The sequence below is a fragment of the Globicephala melas genome, chromosome X (genome assembly GCF_963455315.2).
Source record: "Globicephala melas chromosome X, mGloMel1.2, whole genome shotgun sequence".
In the NCBI taxonomy this organism is placed as follows: Eukaryota; Metazoa; Chordata; class Mammalia; order Artiodactyla; family Delphinidae; genus Globicephala; species Globicephala melas.
The window spans coordinates 5,317,304-5,335,402 of NC_083335.1; positions in this window are offsets into that span (position 1 = coordinate 5,317,304).

Here is an 18,099-nt window from a genome sequence, read left to right on the forward strand (position 1 = left end):
ACATTGAAGAAGACCAGCAAGCCATTTTTTAGATGCCAGGGCAGCTGAAATTCAGACTGCCGCAGAGCAGATATCATCCATTTTTATTTTTATACAAATGTGCTAAACTCCATCCCTTTCCCTGGGCTGCCCTGTCACAGGGGGATTCATGATGTTCACTGGCCATTTCTTTGTCTCTGGCCTTGCTGTTCCCAGAGGGAGGCACGTCCTTTGGATTGATGACACAATTGCTGCAAAGGGTACTATATAAGTAATATCAGGAGGATTTTGTATTCTGTGGGTCTGTTAAACCAGAGGGATGCAGCTTTGGTCTGAGATGGAAGGAAGCTTTGGTGCTTGCTAAGCAAACCGCAAGTAATTCTGCAGCCTCCTGCTAGGATCGAGGGTTGGGATTGGAACAGAGCCAGAGGGCAGCTCCGTTTGCTAGGCCCTCACCACCTTGAGGCCACACGTATTTCCTGAATATCTGTTATGTGTCATCATGTCCAGAGGTGATGTCTCTGGTCCACTTCCTGTTCTCAGGAAGCCCCTTAGTCTTTACAGCATGCCTTTTAAACCCATCTCTCTCTCTCCCTTTTTCTCTCTCTCTCTCTCCCCAAAAGGAAGGCTTATTTTCTCTTCTCTATGCCTGTAGAGAGCTGGCAACCAGAAGCCTCTTCTGAGCACTCTACAATTTGGGACGATCACAATAGGCCACCTAGGGTTGCTGGAACCCAGTAAAGTTGATGAGAAGGTGGCACTGCCAGGTGCCTGGGAACCTGTGAAGGGAATGGCAGCATACTGACCCTTTCCACAGCTGCTGGAGATCACATGCTCCCTCTCTGCGCCCATAGCCAGGGATCATGGCTCTGGGTGGGGTTCCCCTAAGGGCCCTGCATGGGCTTCTTAGCAGAAGCTTCCAACTGCTCTTGCCCAGGCGAAAGTGCTTTCTGGCTTGTGCCTGTGTCTGTGAGTGGGAGGGAATCCTAGCAATTCTGAATCCAGGGAGAATTCTTCTTAAAGAGGTTCCCTTCAAATTGTATAAGCTTTATGCCAAACAAAACCTAGATCCATGCTTTTTTTTAAACATTTTTATTGGAGTATAATTGCTTTACAATGGTGTGTTAGTTTCTGCTTTATAACAAAGTGAATCAGTTATACATATACATGTGTTCCCATATCTCTTCCCTCTTGCGTCTCCCTCCCTCCCACCCTCCCTATCCCATCCCTCTAGGTGGTCACAAAGCACCGAGCTGATCTCCCTGGGCTATGCTACTGCTTCCCACTAGCTATCTATTTTACATTTGGTAATGTATATATGTCCATATATACACTACCACTCTCTTACTTTGTCCCAGCTTACCCTTCCCCCTCCCCGTGTCCTCAAGTCCATTCTCTGTGGAGAACAGTATGGATGTTCTTTAAAAAACTAAAAATAGAACTACCATACTACCCAGCAATCCCACTACTGGGCATATACCCTGAGAAAACCATAATTCAAACAGAGTCATGTACCACAATGTTCACTGCAGCTCTATTTACAATAGCCAGGACATGGAAGCAACCTAAGTGTCCATCATCGGATGAATGGATAAAGAAGATGTGGCACATATATACAATGGAATATTACTCAGCCGTAAAAAGAAACGAAACTGAGTTATCTGTAGTGAGGTGGATGGACCTAGAGTCTGTCATACAGAGTGAAGTAAGTCAGAAAGAGAAAAACAAATACCATATGCTAACACATATATATGGAATCTAAAAAAAAATGGTCATGAAGAACCTAGGGGCAAGATGGGAATAAAGACATAGATCCACTCTTGGCAGGATGATTTGACTGTCTTCTTCTGTGTCCACTTGTACTATATTTCATCTGATTTATTCTTAGCAATGCTCTGTATTTTTAACCTTTTAGCCTCTTAAGTGGAGATACAAGACCAGCCTGTATCAAAAAAGGAAGCTGAGTTTCCTGTTCATTCATTCCTGCACTCATTCATTCACAAATATTTGCTAAGCCCCTTCTGTGTATCAGGCACTGGCATAGAGGTGAAACGAGAGTCAAGGTCCCTACCCTCAAGGGTCTTGCATTTTTGTGGGGGAAATAGATAATCAGTAGTCATACTAATAAATGTAAAATTGCAGTGATGACAAGTGCTCCAAGTGAAAGTTCCAGACCCTCAACAGCCTATGAGTAAGGGGTTTGTTCTGACCCAAGGATCAGGAAGGACTCTCTGAGGAAGTACTCTCTAGGCAGCCAGAGATACTAGGCCTGACCTCGAGGACAATTGCAGGGAGCCAGAGGTCAGTTTTACAGACAACATCACTGCCCTTGGCAAACCAGGGGAACGGCTATGTAGCAATTGCATGGGGCAGCTCACAGCTGGCGTCAGCTTTGTCTTAAGTATACTTTCCCCATTTGACGTTACTGCTGATAACAGCTTGAGCCAGACATTTGGGAGTATTTATTCCCTGTGAGAAAGTGAGCATCTATGCTGCTTACTTTCATCCTCAACTAGTAACAACCCTCCTAAATTTCCTTGATTCTAATTTAGCAAGCTTTCACCTTGACTTCTCCATGGAGGCCACGGGACATAGTGGAAAGAAAATATTCTTTTAAATTAGACAGGTATGGACCCAGATTGTGGTTCTGTAACTTCTAAGTGTGATCTTGAGTAAGTTTCTTAAATTCTCTGATCCTCAGTTTCCTCATGTGTTTTTTAAGTGTACAATTCAATGACTTTTAGTAAATTTACTGTGTTGTACAGCCATCTCTATAACTCAGTTTTAGAACATTTTCACCATACTTTCCTCATCTATTAAAGGAGAATAATACCCATATTAAAAGGTTTTTATAAGGAAGAAATGAGATCTTTATAAAAATAGATATTTCTGTGCTTGTAACATAGAAAACGTTCAAAAATGGTATGAAAGGTGACTTCAGCAAAATGCCAGAATAAGGAAATCTAAAATTATGCCCCTCCCTCCAGAAAAAGAATGAAAAAAATGGCAAAGACTATCAGAATCAACTTTGGAAATCTGGAAGTTAAATAATGTTTTCATCAACCCAGGAGGACACTTATTTTAACAATACACAACTGAATCTCAGTAAGAACAGCAAGCTTTATGGTGTGTTCATTTACCCTAGTCCCATCCACCACTACCCACTGCAGAGGTAACCTTGAAATTCACAGCCCATGTTCCTGATTCTGGAGGGAGCAGAAGAGATTTCAAGCAAAGAATTGTTATTTCATCTGTCTGGTGGTTCCCTGGAAGACCTAGTCAAAAGCTTTCTCTTTATTTCACCTGACTTAGAAGTCACCCAGTGCTAAAGTTGCTACCCTGGGGCATATGTCAAAAATATTTACAGGCAAATGTTTTAGTCTCTGCTGCTTGAGGCAATGGATAACAATTGGGGCAAACACTAGACTAACCAAAAAGGTTTGGAGGAAACGCTGGAGGGTGAGATGTCTATAAGGGCTGTATAAAGCTCCAAAATTTTAGATCATCCAGTTTTAGGAAAAGGAAGAAAAATGAATGAAGAAAAATGAACAAGGCCTCAGAGACCTGTGGGACACCATCAAGTCTACCAACATCTGCATAATGGGAGTCCCAGAAGGAGAGGAGAGAGACAGAGGAGCAAAAAGAACATCTAAAGAAATAATGACTGAAAAATTGTCCAATTTTTGGAAAAACATTAATCTGTACATCCAAGAAGCTCAATAAATTCTGAGTAGGATAAACTTAAAGAGATACACACCTGGACACTTCATAATCAAATTGCTGAAAGACAAAGATAAAATCTTGAAAGCAGCAAGAGAGAAGTGACTCATCACATACAAGGGAGCCTTGATAAAATTCATAGCTGATTTCTCATCAGAAACTATATATGGTGGCCAGAAGATAGTGGGATGAAATATTCAAGGTGCAGAAAGAAGAAAATCTTTCAACCAAGAATTCTATATCCAAGAAAACATTGTTGAAAGAAATTTAAGAAGACCTAAGTAAATGGAAAGACAGCTCATGCTGGTGGATTAGAAGACTTAATATGGTTAAAATGGCAATACTCCCCATATTGATGTACAGATTCAATGTAATCCCTATTAAACTTGCATCTATTGCAGCAGTGGACACGCTGACCCTAAAATTAGTATGGAAATGTAAGGGAACTTCAATAGCCAAAACAATATGTAAGAGAAGAACAAAGTTGGAAGACTCACAGTTACTGATTTCAAAACTTACTACAAAGTGTCAGTAATCAAGACAGTGTGGTAGTAGCATAAAGATAGACATAAAAGTCAATAGAAGGGAATTGAGAGTCCAGAAATAAACCCGTACATTTATGGTCAATTGATATTTGAGAAGGGTGGCAAGAAAATGCAATGGTGAAAAATAGTCTTTTAAACAAATGGGACAATTGGATATCCAGTTGGGAAAAGAATGAATGTGTACCTGTACTTCACACCATATGCCAGTATTAACTCAAAATTGATCAAAGACATAAGTGTAAAAGCTAAGTCTATATAACTGTAAGAAGATATAGACATAATTGTGACCTTGCCTAGCCAATGATTTCCTAGTTATGACACCAAAAGCAGAAGCAGCCAAATAAAAAATAGCTAAGCTTCATCAAAAACAAAACTTTTGTGTATCGAAATACACTATGAAGAAAATGAAAAGATAACCCACAGAATGGAAGAAAATATTTGCCAACCGTATGTTTATACGTGATTTGTATCCAAAGTAGAATTCAGTAATAAAAAGACAAATAAAATTAATAAATGGGCATATGAGTCTTCTTCAAAGAAGATATACAAATGACCGAGAAATACACGAAAAGATGCTCAACATCGTTAGGGAAATACAAATCAAACCCACAATGAGATACCACTTAACACTTACTAGGAAGGCTATAATTTTTTTTAAAAAGGAAAATGCAAGCATCGGCAAGGATGTGTAGAAACTGGAACCCTCATACACCACTGATGGCGATGTAAAATTGTGCAGCTGCTGTGGAAATCAGTTTGGCAGTTCCCCAAAAAGTTAAACATAGGATTACCATATGACCCAGCAATTCCACACCTAGGTATATATCCAAGAGAAATTAAAACATATGTCTACACAAAACTTGTATGCAAATATTCATATTAGCATTATTCATAAGAGCCCGACTACTCAAATGTTCACAGTGGAATATTATTCAGCCATAAAAAGCGTTAAGTACTGACACAGCTACAACATGGATGAACCTAGAAGATATTATACGAAGTGATAGGAGCCAGTCACAAAAGTCCACATATTGTATCATTTCCATTTCCATTAAATATCCACAATAAGCAAATCCATAGAGACAGAAGGTAGATCAGTGGTTGCCAGGGGATGGAGGTGTAGGGAAGGGGGGTAAGAAATGACTGGGAACAGGTAAGGGGTTTCTTGAAGAGGGGTAATGGGAATGGCCTGGAATTAGATTGTGGTGATGGTTGTACAACATTGTGAACATACAAAAAAATTGAACTGTGCATTTTTAAATGGTGAATGTTACATGAATCTTATAGACTATATTTTTAATTTAAATTTTAGGTTCATGGCAAAATTGAACAATTGAGGTACAGAGATTTACCATATACTCCCTACCCCCCACCTCCCAACACACACAACCTCCTCCAGTATCACCATCCTGCACCAGAGTGGTCTATTTGTTACAACTGATGAACCTACATTGACACATCATAATCACTCAGAGTCTATAGTTTACAGGAGGGTTCACTCCTGGGGTTGTACATTCTATGGGTTTCAACAACTGTGTAATGACATGTACCCACCACTGACGTATCATACAGAATGGTTTTACCACCCTAAAAACCTGTGCTCTGCCGATTCATCCCTCCCTCTCCTCCAATTCCTGACAATAACGGATCCTTTCACTGTCTCCACTGTTTTGCCTTTTCCAGAATGTTATATAGTTGAAACCATACAGTATGTAGCCTTTTCAGTTGGCTTCTTTCACTTAGTAAGTCAAGTGAATTTTATCTCAATAAGAAGTTGCCCAAAAAGGGGTGGAAAAAATCATAGTAAAGTCATGGTGTTGGTGGTAGTTATTATTATTATTATTATTTTTTTAAATTTTATTTATTTATGGCTGTGTTGGGTCTTCGTTTCTGTGTGAGGGCTTTCCCTAGTTGTGGCAAGCGGGGGCCACTCTTCATTGTAGTGCGCGGGCCTCTCACTATCGCGGCCTCCCTTGTTGTGGAGCACAGGCTCCAGACGTGCAGGCTCAGTATTTGTGGCTCACGGGCCTAGTTGCTCCGCGGCATGTGGGATCCTCCCAGACCAGGGCTCGAACCCATGTCCCCTGCATTGGCAGGCAGATTCTCAACCGCTGCGCCACCAGGGAAGCCCGGTGGTAGTTATTATTAATAAAACTCCTAGAAATAATTTTTTCACTCAATATTTATTGACTAACTACAATATGCATGGAATAATTTATGCAAATATAAATAAGGCAAGATAGCTCAAGGCACTTAGAGTTTAGTAGGGGAGAGAGACACATAAACAGAAAATTAAAATATCAGTTAGTCATTCAGCAAATATTTCTTAGATGGCTCCTAAGGGCCAAGCCATGTACAATGTGGCAAGCGTGGTGATGGGGATGTCACAGTGGTCTTATGAGCCCAGTGTAGGGGGAGAAGCACAGCACCCTGGTCACATTCACCCAGTGCTGGGGTCAGTGAACATGACACTCTGGGAGGGTTAGGGATATACTGGATGGAGCATGTCTGAAACAGGGGATCCAGGGTGCATGAGGTCATGAGCTAACAAAGAAGATTGAAGTATCTGAGGATACTTAAACCAGAAAAGAGGAGGCTCGGCGAGAACTAGTTGCTTTTCACTAAGTATCCGATCCTCAGTGGGGAGGCTGAGCAGGGAGCAGTCCCAAGAAGTCAGGCCCGCAGGGCCAAGGTGAGGCACTGGGAATGCGTGTGATGTGTGGTCCTGGTGGATGGAGCTGAAGGGTAAGGATCCGATGGGCTGTACTATAAGGAGAGGGTCAATGTCAAAGCAGAAAAGAAGTCTAAAACAGGGCAACAGCTTCGGGGCTAAGACAGGAACAGAAGTTGAAGGACAAATCCAAACAGGGGTCAAACATAGGGGAGGTGAGAGCAAGGATTTCTGAGCAGGGGGAGCAAAGTGACTAAGCCTGTATGATCTGAGGACAAATTGCCTGCATTTGAATTTTGGCTTGGCCACTTGCTAGTTTAATGACTTGGAGCAAGTTACTTAACCCCTGTGTACCTCAGTTTCTCCATCTGGGGATAGCAATAGTACCTACTGTTGTATTGAATTAATACACATAGAGCATTTAATACCTGGCAATATGTGTTAGCTATTATTTTTTTTCTTTATTGGAGTATAATTGCTTTACAATGGTGTGTAAGTTTCTGCTTTACAACAAAATGAATCAGTTATATATATACATATGTTCCCATATCTCTTCCCTCTTGCGTCTCCCTCCCTCCCACCCTCCCTGTCCCACCCCTCCAGACGATCACAAAGCACGGAACTGATCTCCCTGTGCCATGCGGCTGCTTCCCACTAGCTATCTATTTTACGTTTGGTAGTGTATATATGTCCATGCCTCTCTCTCACTTTGTCACAGCTTACCCTTCCCCCTCCCCATGTCCTCAAGTCCATGCTCTAGTAGGTCTGTGTCTTTATTCCCATCTTACCCCTAGGTTTTTCATGACATTTTTTCCCTTAAATTCCATATATATGTGTTAGCATACGATATTCGTCTTTCTCTTTCTGACCTACTTCACTCTGTATGACAGACTCTAGGTCTATCCACCTCATTACAAATAGCTCAATTTCGTTTCTTTTTATGGCTGAGTAATATTCCATTGTATATGTGTGCCACATCTTCTTTATCCATTCATCCGATGATGGACACTTAGGTTGTTTCCATCTCCGGGCTATTGTAAATAGAGCTGCAATGAACATTTTGGTACATGACTCTTTTTGAATTATGGTTTTCTCAGGGTATATGCCCAGTAGTGGGATTGCTGGGTCATATGGTAGTTCTATTTGTAGTTTTTTAAGGAACCTCCATACTGTTCTCCACAGTGGCTGTATCAATTTACATTCCCACCAACAGAGCAAGAGGGTTCCCTTTTCTCCACACCCTCTCCAGCATTTACTGTTTCTAGATTTTTTTGATGATGGTCATTCTGACTGGTGTGAGAGGATATCTCATTGTAGTTCTGATTTTCATTTCTCTAATGATTAGTGATGTTGAGCATTCTTTCATGTGTTTGTTGGCAGTCTGTATTTCTTCTTTGGAGAAATATCTGTTTAGGTCTTCTGCCCATTTTTGGACTGGGTTGTTTGTTTTTTTGTTATTGACCTGCATGAGCTGCTTGTAAATTTTAGAGATTAATCCTTTGTCAGTTGCTTCATTTGCAAATATTTTCTCCCAACTGAGAGTTGTCTTTTGGTCTTGTTTATGGTTTCCTTTGCTGTGCAAAAGCTCTGAAGTTTCATTAGGTCCCATTTATTTTTGTTTTTATTTCCATTTCTCTAGGAGATGGGTCAAAAAGCATCTTGCTGTGATTTATGTCATAGAGTGTCCTGCCTATGTTTTCCTCTAAGAGTTTGATAGTTTCTGGCCTTACATTTAGGTCTTTAATCCATTTTGAGTTTATTTTTGTGTATGGTGTTAGGGAGTGATCTAATCTCATACTTTTACATGTAGCTGTCCAGTTTTCCCAGCACCACTTATTGAAGAGGCTGTCCTTTCTCCACTGTACATTCCTGCCTCCTTTATCAAAGATAAGGTGACCATATGTGCGTGGGTTTATCTCTGGGCTTTCTATCCTGTTCCATTGATCTATCTGTTTTTGTGCCAGTACCATACTGTCTTGATTACTGTAGCTTTGTAGTATAGTCTGAAGTCAGGGAGCCTGAATCCTCCAGTTCCTTCTTTCGTTCTCAAGATTGTTTTGGCTATTCAGGGTCTTTTGTGTTTCCATACAAATTGTGAAAATTTTTGTTCTAGTTCTGTGAAAAATGCCAGTGGTAGTTTGATAGGGATTGCATGCAATCTGTAGATTGCTTTGGGTAGTAGAGTCATTTTCACAATGTTGATTCTTCCAATCCAAGAACATGGTATATCTCTCCATCTGTTTGTATCATCTTTAACTTCTTTCATCAGTGTCTTATAATTTTCTGCATACAGGTCTTTTGTCTCCTTAGGTAGGTTTATTCCTAGATATTTTATTCTTTTTGTTGCAATGGTAAATGGGAGTGTTTTCTTGATTTCACTTTCAGATTTTTTCATCATTAGTGTATAGGAATGCCAGAGATTTCTGTGCATTAATTTTGTATCCTGCCACTTTACCAAATTCATTGATTAGCTCTAGTAGTTTTCTGGTAGCATCTTTAGGATTCTCTATGTATAGTATCATGTCATCTGCAAACAGTGACAGCTTTACTTCTGCTTTTCCGATTTGGATTCCTTTTATTTCCTTTTCTTGTCTGACTGCTGTGGCTAAAACTTCCAAAACTATGTTGAATAAGAGTGGTGACAGTGGGCAACCTTGCCTTGTTCCTAATCTTAGTGGAAATGCTTTCAGTTTTTCACCATTGAGGATGATGTTGGCTGTGGGTTTGTCATATATGGCCTTTATTATGTTGAGGAAAGTTCCCTCTATGCCTACTTTCTGCAGGGTTTTATCATAAATGGGTGTTGCATTTTGTCAAAAGCTTTCTCTGCATCTATTGAGATGATCATATGGTTTTTCTCCTTCAATTTGTTAATATGGTGTATCACACTGATTGATTTGCATGTATTGAAGAATCCTTGCATTCCGGGAATAAACCCCACTTGATCATGGTGTGTGATCCGTTTAATGTGCTGTTGGATTCTGTTTGCTAGTATTTTGTTGAGGATTTTTGCATTTATGTTCATCAGTGATATTGGCCTGTAGTTTTCTTTCTTTGGGATATCCTTGTCTGGTTTTGGTATCAGGGTGATGGTGGCCTCATAGAATGAGTTTGGGAGTGTTCTTCCCTCTGCTATATTTTCGAAGAGTTTGAGAAGGATAGGTGTTAGCTCTTCTCTAAATGTTTGATAGAATTCGTCTGTGAAGCAATCTGGTCCTGGGCTTTTGTTTGTTGGAAGATTTTTAATCACAGTTTCAATTTCAGTGCTGGGTCTGTTCATATTTTCTATTTTTTCCTGATTCAGTCTTGGCCGGTTGTGCATTTCTAAGAATTTTTCCATTTCTTCCAGGTTGTCCATTTTATTGGCATAGAGTTGCTTGTAGTCATCTCTCATGATCTTTTGTATTTCTGCAGTGTCAGTTGTTTCTTCTCCTTTTTCATTTCTAATTCTATTGATTTGAGTCTTCTCCCTTTTTTTCTTGATGAGTCTGGCTAATGGTTTATCAATTTTGATTATCTTCTCAAAGAACCAGCTTTTAGTTTTATTGATCTTTGCTGTCATTTCCTTCATTTCTTTTTCATTTATTTCTGATCTGATTTTTATGATTTCTTTTCTTCTGCTAACTTTGGGGTTTTTTTTGTTCTTCTTTCTCTAATTGCTTTAGGTGCAAGGTTAGGTTGTTTATTCGAGATGTTTCCTGTTTCTTAAGATAGGATTGTATTGCTATAAACTTCCCTCTTAGAACTGCTTTTGCTGCATCCCATAGATTTTGCTATTGATCCCTTACAGAGTATTTTTAACTTTATTTATTGTGTTGTTCATCGTTGTTTGTTTGTTCTTTAGTTCTTCTAGGTCCTTGTTAAATGTTTCTTGTATTTTCTCTATTCTAATTCCAAGATTTTTGATCATCTTTACTATCATTATTCTGAATTCTTTTTCAGGTAGACTGCCCATTTCCTCTTCATTTGTTAGGTCTGGTGGGTTTTTATCTTGCTCCTTCATCTGCTGTGTGTTTTTCTGTCTTCTCATTTTGCTTATCTTACTGTGTTTGGGGTCTCCTTTTTGCAGGCTGCAGGTTGGTAGTTCCCGTTGTTTTTGGTGTCTGTCCCCAGTGGCTAAGTTTGGTTCACTGGGTTGTGTAGGCTTCCTGGTAGAGGGGACTCATGCCTGTGTTCTGGTGGATGAGGCTGGGTCTTGTCTTTCTGGTTGGCAGGTCCACGTCTGGTGGTGTGTTTTGGGGGTCTGTGGACTTATTATGATTTTAGGCAGCCTCTTTGCTAATGGGTGGGGTTGTGTTCCTGTCTTGCTAGTTGTTTGGCACAGGGTGTCCAGCACTGTAGCTTGCTGGTCGTTGAGTGAAGCTGGGTGCTGGTGTTGAGATGGAGGTCTCTGGGAGATTTTCGCCATTTGATATTATGTGGAGCTGGGAGGTCTCTTGTGGACCAGTGTCCTGAAGTTGGCTCTCCCACCTCAGAGGCACAGCACTGACTCCTGGCTGCAGTACCAAGAGCCTTTCATCCACTCGGCTCAGAATAAAAGGGAGAAAAAGTAGAAAGAAAGAATTAGTTGAAGAAGAAAGAAAGAAAGAAAGAAAGAAAGAAAGGAGGGAGGGAAGGAGGAAGGGAGGGAGGAGGGAGGAAGGAAGGAAGGAAGGAGGGAAGGAAGGAAAAAAAGAAAGAAGATAAAGTAAAATAAAATAAGATAAAATATTAAAAAGTTATTAAAATAAAAAAATAATTATTAAGAGAAAAAAACAAAAAAATACAGACAGATAGAACCCTCGGACAAATGTTCAAGCAAAGCTATACAGACAAAATCTCACACAGACGCATACACGTACACACTCACAAAAAGAGGAAAAGGGGAAAAAATCATAAATCTTCCTCTCAGAGTCCACCTACTCAATTTGAGATGATTCGTTGTCTACTCATGTATTCCACAGATGCAGGGTACATCAAGTTGGTTGTGGAGCTCTAATCCAATGCTCCTGAGGCTGCTGGGAGAGATTTCCCTTTCTCTTCTTTGTTCTCACAGCTCCCAGGGGCTCAGCTTTGGATGTGGCCCCGCCTCTGCGTGTAGGTCGCTGGAGGGCGTCTGTTCCCGCTCAGACAGGACGGGGTTAAAGGAGCCGCTGATTCGGGGGCGCACTCAGGCCGGGGGGAGGGAGGGGCACGGAGCGCGGGGCGGGCCTGCGGCGGAGAGGTCGGCGTGACGTTGCAGCAGCCTGAGGTGCGCCGTGCGTTCTCCCGGGTAAGTTGTCCCCGGGTCCCGGGACCCTGGCAGTGGCGGGCTGCACAGGCTCCCGGGAGGGGAGGTGTGGAGAGTGACCTGTGCCCACACACAGGCTTCTTGGGGGCGGCAGCAGCAGCCTTGGCGTCTCATGCCTGTCTCTGGGGTCCGCGCTTTTAGCCGCGGCTCGCGCCCATCTCTGGAGCTCCTGAAAGCAGCGCTCTTAATCCCCTCTCCTCGCGCACCAGGTACGTGGGGAGTTTCTTGCCTTCTGGGAGGTCTGAGGTCTTCTGCCAGCCTTCAGTAGGTGTTCTGTAGGAGTTGTTCCCTGTGTAGATGTATTTCTGGTGTATCTGTGGGGAGGAAGGTGATCTCCGCGTCTTACTCTTCTGCCATCTTCCAGAAGCGTGTGTTAGCTATTATTATAGATAATGTTTTACATACTTCTAAGCTCTGTAAGCTGAGGTTATTTAAAGAGACTAAGAGAAAATATCAGCTCCCTTTTCAGCCTGGAGGGTTGCTGGACTTGTTTTGTGAAACTCCCCGAGGATGCCATTTTGAGTATGTAGCTTGGAGGAGAGCTTCCATCCCCTTGCCACTCTTACCAGCAGGCATGGTGAGCCTATGCCATAGTCGAGAACTCCCCAGATACCTGGAGTGAAAGAGCTGTGCATAAGAGGGACACACGGCTTGGAGAACTGAACTCAAGGAGAGCCTGGGGGCTGCCATTTAACCACAAATGTCTTTCCTCCTCTCCTGTAGCAGTTCTACCAATAGAGATTCCTTTGGAAGTCCAAGCCCCTCTCTGAATGTAAATCCGTTTCACCAAGTCCTTCTAGAATCTGAAGATTACCAATGAAATTGGAGTTGCAGCAGGGGCCACAATGACTAAGCAGGAGGGTCTGTAACTGTGGTTGACCCAGAGGACTACTTCTCAACCATGACTGCACACTAGAAACACCTGGAGAGTTTGTACCATATGGATGGCTGGGTCTCACCTCCACAGATTCAGAATTAACTGTTGGTGAGGATTCTGGCCATAGGTATGTTTAAAAAGCTCCCCGGTCGATTCAACTGTGTAGCCAGGGTTGAGAACCACTGAGCTAAAGATAATGGCAAAGCAAGAGCAAGTGATCTAGACTAAGTGGACAACGTGGGAACTTCTGTAGTCTCCATTTCTTTCAATTCACGACTCATCATAGGGCACGCATAACACTCTTCAGAGCAGTGACCTAACCAGCCTGGATGCACGGGCAGACAGACACCACCAAGCCTTAGACACACATGAGCCTCTGACAATAGACTGGCTGTGGAAGTATGGGTTTTCCATGGGCAATATCTGCAACAGAGAGCAGGAACCTTGCTGGGTGCTTGCATGGAGATAGTGGTTTGCAGGATTAGATATTTGAGTGAGTAAATAATGAATTTGTAACGTTAATTTGCAAAACGATTTGTTTTGGAGAATTCATTTATTTTGGGTGATTCGCCTTAAGAATGTGTGAATGTGTTTACAACAGAGAAGACTAGAACCAGAGCCTAGTTTAATTTATGAGGCATATAATTGTTTTGGATGGTCAAACGAAGTTTGATTACCTGATATACTATAATGTGGCCATAATCTGACTGCCACGATCTCCACAAATGGTGACGTGATATATATGTGTAACCATCAGCTACCAATGTTGTAAACATGAGCAAATGGACAACAGCAGAATTCTGGCCTCGGATCTACAAAAACATAAAGCGGACCGACTTTCTAAGCCAAGAAAAAAACAACACATGACTTGCCAAGATTCACAAAATTGACACTCTGTGCCGTCTATAAAACTATGCTAAAGATTTGGCCTGCAGGCAACAAAATCTGAGATGATAGAATGCCCATCTGAAAACTGCCACTGGCAGCTCTTGACAAAAAATGTTTGCAATATGGCTGAGGGTGCCTTGCCAATTTACCACAAATTTCCCAGTCTAAGGAGGCAGATGAACCAATGAAAGTCCCCTCAGCCATCTCAGTAAGAGCTCAGCTTGTCAAGATTCAGAATTGCTCAGGGCCAGGCCACTTCTGTGATGGAATTATCCTTGAGCTTGGCTGTTGTGCACAGCAATTTATAATGTGAGGAGCTGAGATAGCGCTTAATCTTGGAGAAGACGTGCAGTGTGGGTATATAGGGCCATGACCTGGCTTCTTTTTCTGGATCTGCCCACCTGTGTCTCCATATGTGAATTTGGAAGTCAGCCTTCTTCCATCCAGCAACCTTTAAGAAGTGCCTACTAAGTGCAAGGTGTTGCAGGTTCAAAGGTGAGTGTAATATGGTTGTCACCTTTGAGGGGCTCATAGTCTAGCAGTAAGTATAGGCATATAGATCAATGTAACAGAATAGAGTCAAGAACTTGACACCCCCATATACTGTTCTCCACCATTAATGTTTTACCTTGTGGAGAATGTCATATAAATGGATGATACCTTTAAGATTCATCCACAATGCCTTTAAGGTTCATCCAAGTTGGCACTTATATCAGCAGTTGATTCCTTTCTGTTGCTGAGTAGTATTCCACTGTATGGATGTACCATAATTTATTTAGCTTTTCACCTGCTGAGGGACATTTGGATTGGTTCCAATTTGCGACTATTATAAATAAAGCTGCTTTAAGAATTGAAATACAGGTTTCTGTATGGACTTAAGTTTTAATTTCTCTTGGAAAAATGCCCAAGAGTGCTATAGGTGGGTCATGTGGTTAGTACATATTTGACTTTATTTTTCAAAGCTGCCAAACTGTTTCCCGGAGTGGCTGTACCATTTTGAATTCCCTCCAACAATGTGGAAGAGTTCCAGTCGCTCAGCATGCTTGCCATACTTCATTTGTCAGTATTTTCTATTTTAGATATCCTGATAGGTGTGTAGTGATATCTCGTTGTGGTTTTAATATGCATTTCTCTGGTGTCTAGTGATGCTGAACATCCTTCCACGTGCATATTTGTCATCCATATATCCTCTTTGGTAAAATGCCTCTTCAGGTCTTTTACCCATTTTCTAATTGTACTGCTTGTTTTCTTATTGTTGAGTTTCTTCCTATGTTCTCAGTGTAAGTCCTTTATGAGGTATGTGATTTGAAAATTATTTTCTCCAGTCTTTAGATTGTCTTTTCATTTTCCTACCGTGTCTTTTGCATAGCAAAAGCTTTGATTTTTGATGAAGTCCAATTCATCAATTTTTCCTTTATGGTGTCATGCCCAAGAACTCATTGCCTAACTTCAGATTACAGAATTTTTTTCCCTATGTTTTCTTCTAAACGTCTTATAGTATTACGTTTTACATTTAGATTGGTGCTCCATTTAATTTTTTATAAAGTTTGGGTTAGGGAGAAAGAGATTTTTAGACTTTGGGTGGGGTGGGGGAAGGTTGTTCGTTTTGTTTTGCTTGCCTATACATGTCCAAATTTTCCAATACCATTTGTTGAAAAGACTATCTTTCCTCTGTCAAAAATCAGTTGAACACATTTGTGAGGGTCATTTTCTGGACTCTCTTCAGGTCCTTTGATCTATGTGTCTATCCCTCTGCCAGTACCACACTGTCTTGATTATTACTGTAGCTGTATAGTAAGTCGTAGAAGGGTTAGTTGAATCCTCCAACTTTATCCTTTCAAAATTGTTCCGGCTATTCTAGTTCTGTTTCCTTTTCATGTAAATTCTAGAATCAGCTTGTCTATATCTACAAAAAGTCCTGCTGAGATATTTATTGGAATTGCATTAAATCTGTAAAATAATTTTGGGAGAATTGACATTGTTAGTGTGCGAAGTCTTCCAATCCATGAATACAGTTTGTCTCTCCATCTATTTTGTCTTTGATTTTTTCTATCAGTGTTTTATAATTTTCAGCATATTATCCTGTACATGTTTTGTCAGATTTATACCTAATACTTCATTTTTAAGCTATTATAAATATGCTTTAAAAATTTGGGTTCCTAGATGTTCACTGCTAGTATGTAGAAATATGGCACATTTTTGTTTGTTGACCTTGTATCCTGTGCCTTTGACAAACTCACTAGTTCTAGGAATTTTTTTTGGTAGATCCCTTGGAATTTTCTACATGAAGCAATCATGTCATCTGCAAATAGGGACAATTTTAAACCTTCTTTTTCAATCTGAATGCCTTATAGTTCCTTTTCTTTCTTTAGTGCACTAAGGCTTTCAGTATGATGTTGGATAGGAGTGGTGAGAGCACACATTCTTGCCTTATTCCCAATCTTAAGAGGAAAGCATTCAGTCTTCCACCACTGTGTGATGTTAACTGTGTTTTTGTAGGTGCCCTGTATCAGTTGGGGAAGATTTTATCACAAATGTGTATTGGATTTTGTCAAGTGGTTCTTTTGCACCTACTGAAAGAATCATGTGGTTTTTTCTTTAGGTTGTTAATATTGTGGATTTTATCTAGTGATTATTGAATATTGAACTGACCTTGCAATTCCAGAATAAATCCCACTTGGTTGCAACATTATTAGTTTTACATATTGCTGAATTTGATTTGCTAGTATTTTGTTGAGAAACTTTGCATTCATGAAGAATATTGGTCTGTACTTTTCTTATAATTACTTTTAGCCTCATAAAATGAGTTGTAAAGTATTCCCTTCTCTTCTAATTTTGGGAAAAGATTATATAAAATGGGTTTTATATCTTCAATAAGTATTTGGTAGAATTCACCAATGAATCCTTCTAGGAGTACTGATTTCTTTCGGGGAAATTTTTAAAACACAGATTCAATTCCTTTCATAGATATAGGGCTATTTTGATCATGTATTTCACATTTGATGAGTTTTGGTAGATTGTGATTTTCAAGGAATCAGTCCATTTCATCTAAGTTGTTGAATATATGTAAATAGAGTTGTTCATATGATTCTTTTTTTTTTTTTTTTTTGCGGTTCACGGGCCTCTCACTGTGGTGGCCTCTCCCATTGCGGAGCACAGGCTCCGGACGCGCAGGCTCAGCGGCCATGGCTCACGGGCCCAGCCGCTCCGCGGCATGTGGGATGTTCCTGGACCGGGGCACGAACCCGCATCCCCTGCATCGGCAGGCGGACTCTCAACCACTGCGCCACCAGGGAAGCCCGCACACAATTCTTCAATTTTACTTTCATTGTTTACAGGTCTGTAGGGATAGCCATAATTTTATTCCTGATACTGATATGTCTTCTCTCTTTTTCTTTGTACATCTTATTGGGTGTTATCAATTTTATTGATCTTTTCAGTAAACTTTGGGTTTTGTTCATTTTCTCTGTTAGTTTTCAATTTCATTGATTTCTGTTCTTGACTTTACTATGTCCTTTCTTTCGTTTGATTTTTTTTTGTGTGTCTTAAAGTGGAAGCTTAGATTATTGATTTGAGAACTTTCTTCTTTTCTATAATAAGTGGTTAGTGCTATAAATTTTTCTCTGTGCATTCTTTTAGCAGCATCCCACAGATTTTGATATGTTATATTTTCATTCAGTTAAATATATATTTCTACTTAACTGAGACTTCCTCTTTGACTGGATTATTTAAAACCATGTTATTTTATTTCCAAGAGTTTGAGGGTTTTGCAGACATCTTTGTTATTGATCTCTCACTTAGTTCCCCATCCCTTGGAACCAAAGAAGTTTCACCTCTGAGGGTTTTAAGTGCCTGTGGGCCCTGCTCCAGTGATTGTAATTTGCCACCTAGATTCAAACACAGCAGATAAGTCGTGGAGCTGGGATTTAAAACCAGTCATTTATGACTCCAAAACTTGAAATCATCCTTGACTCCTTTTCTTTCAATATACCTCATAGCTAGTCAGCAAACCCTATGAGCTCTACTTTCAAAATATATCCAGAATCTGAACACTTAGCACCACCTTCATTGATACCACTCTGTTCCAAGCTGCTATCGCCTCTGGCTTGCCTTATTGCAATAGCCCCCTGACTGGACCCCCTGCTTCTGT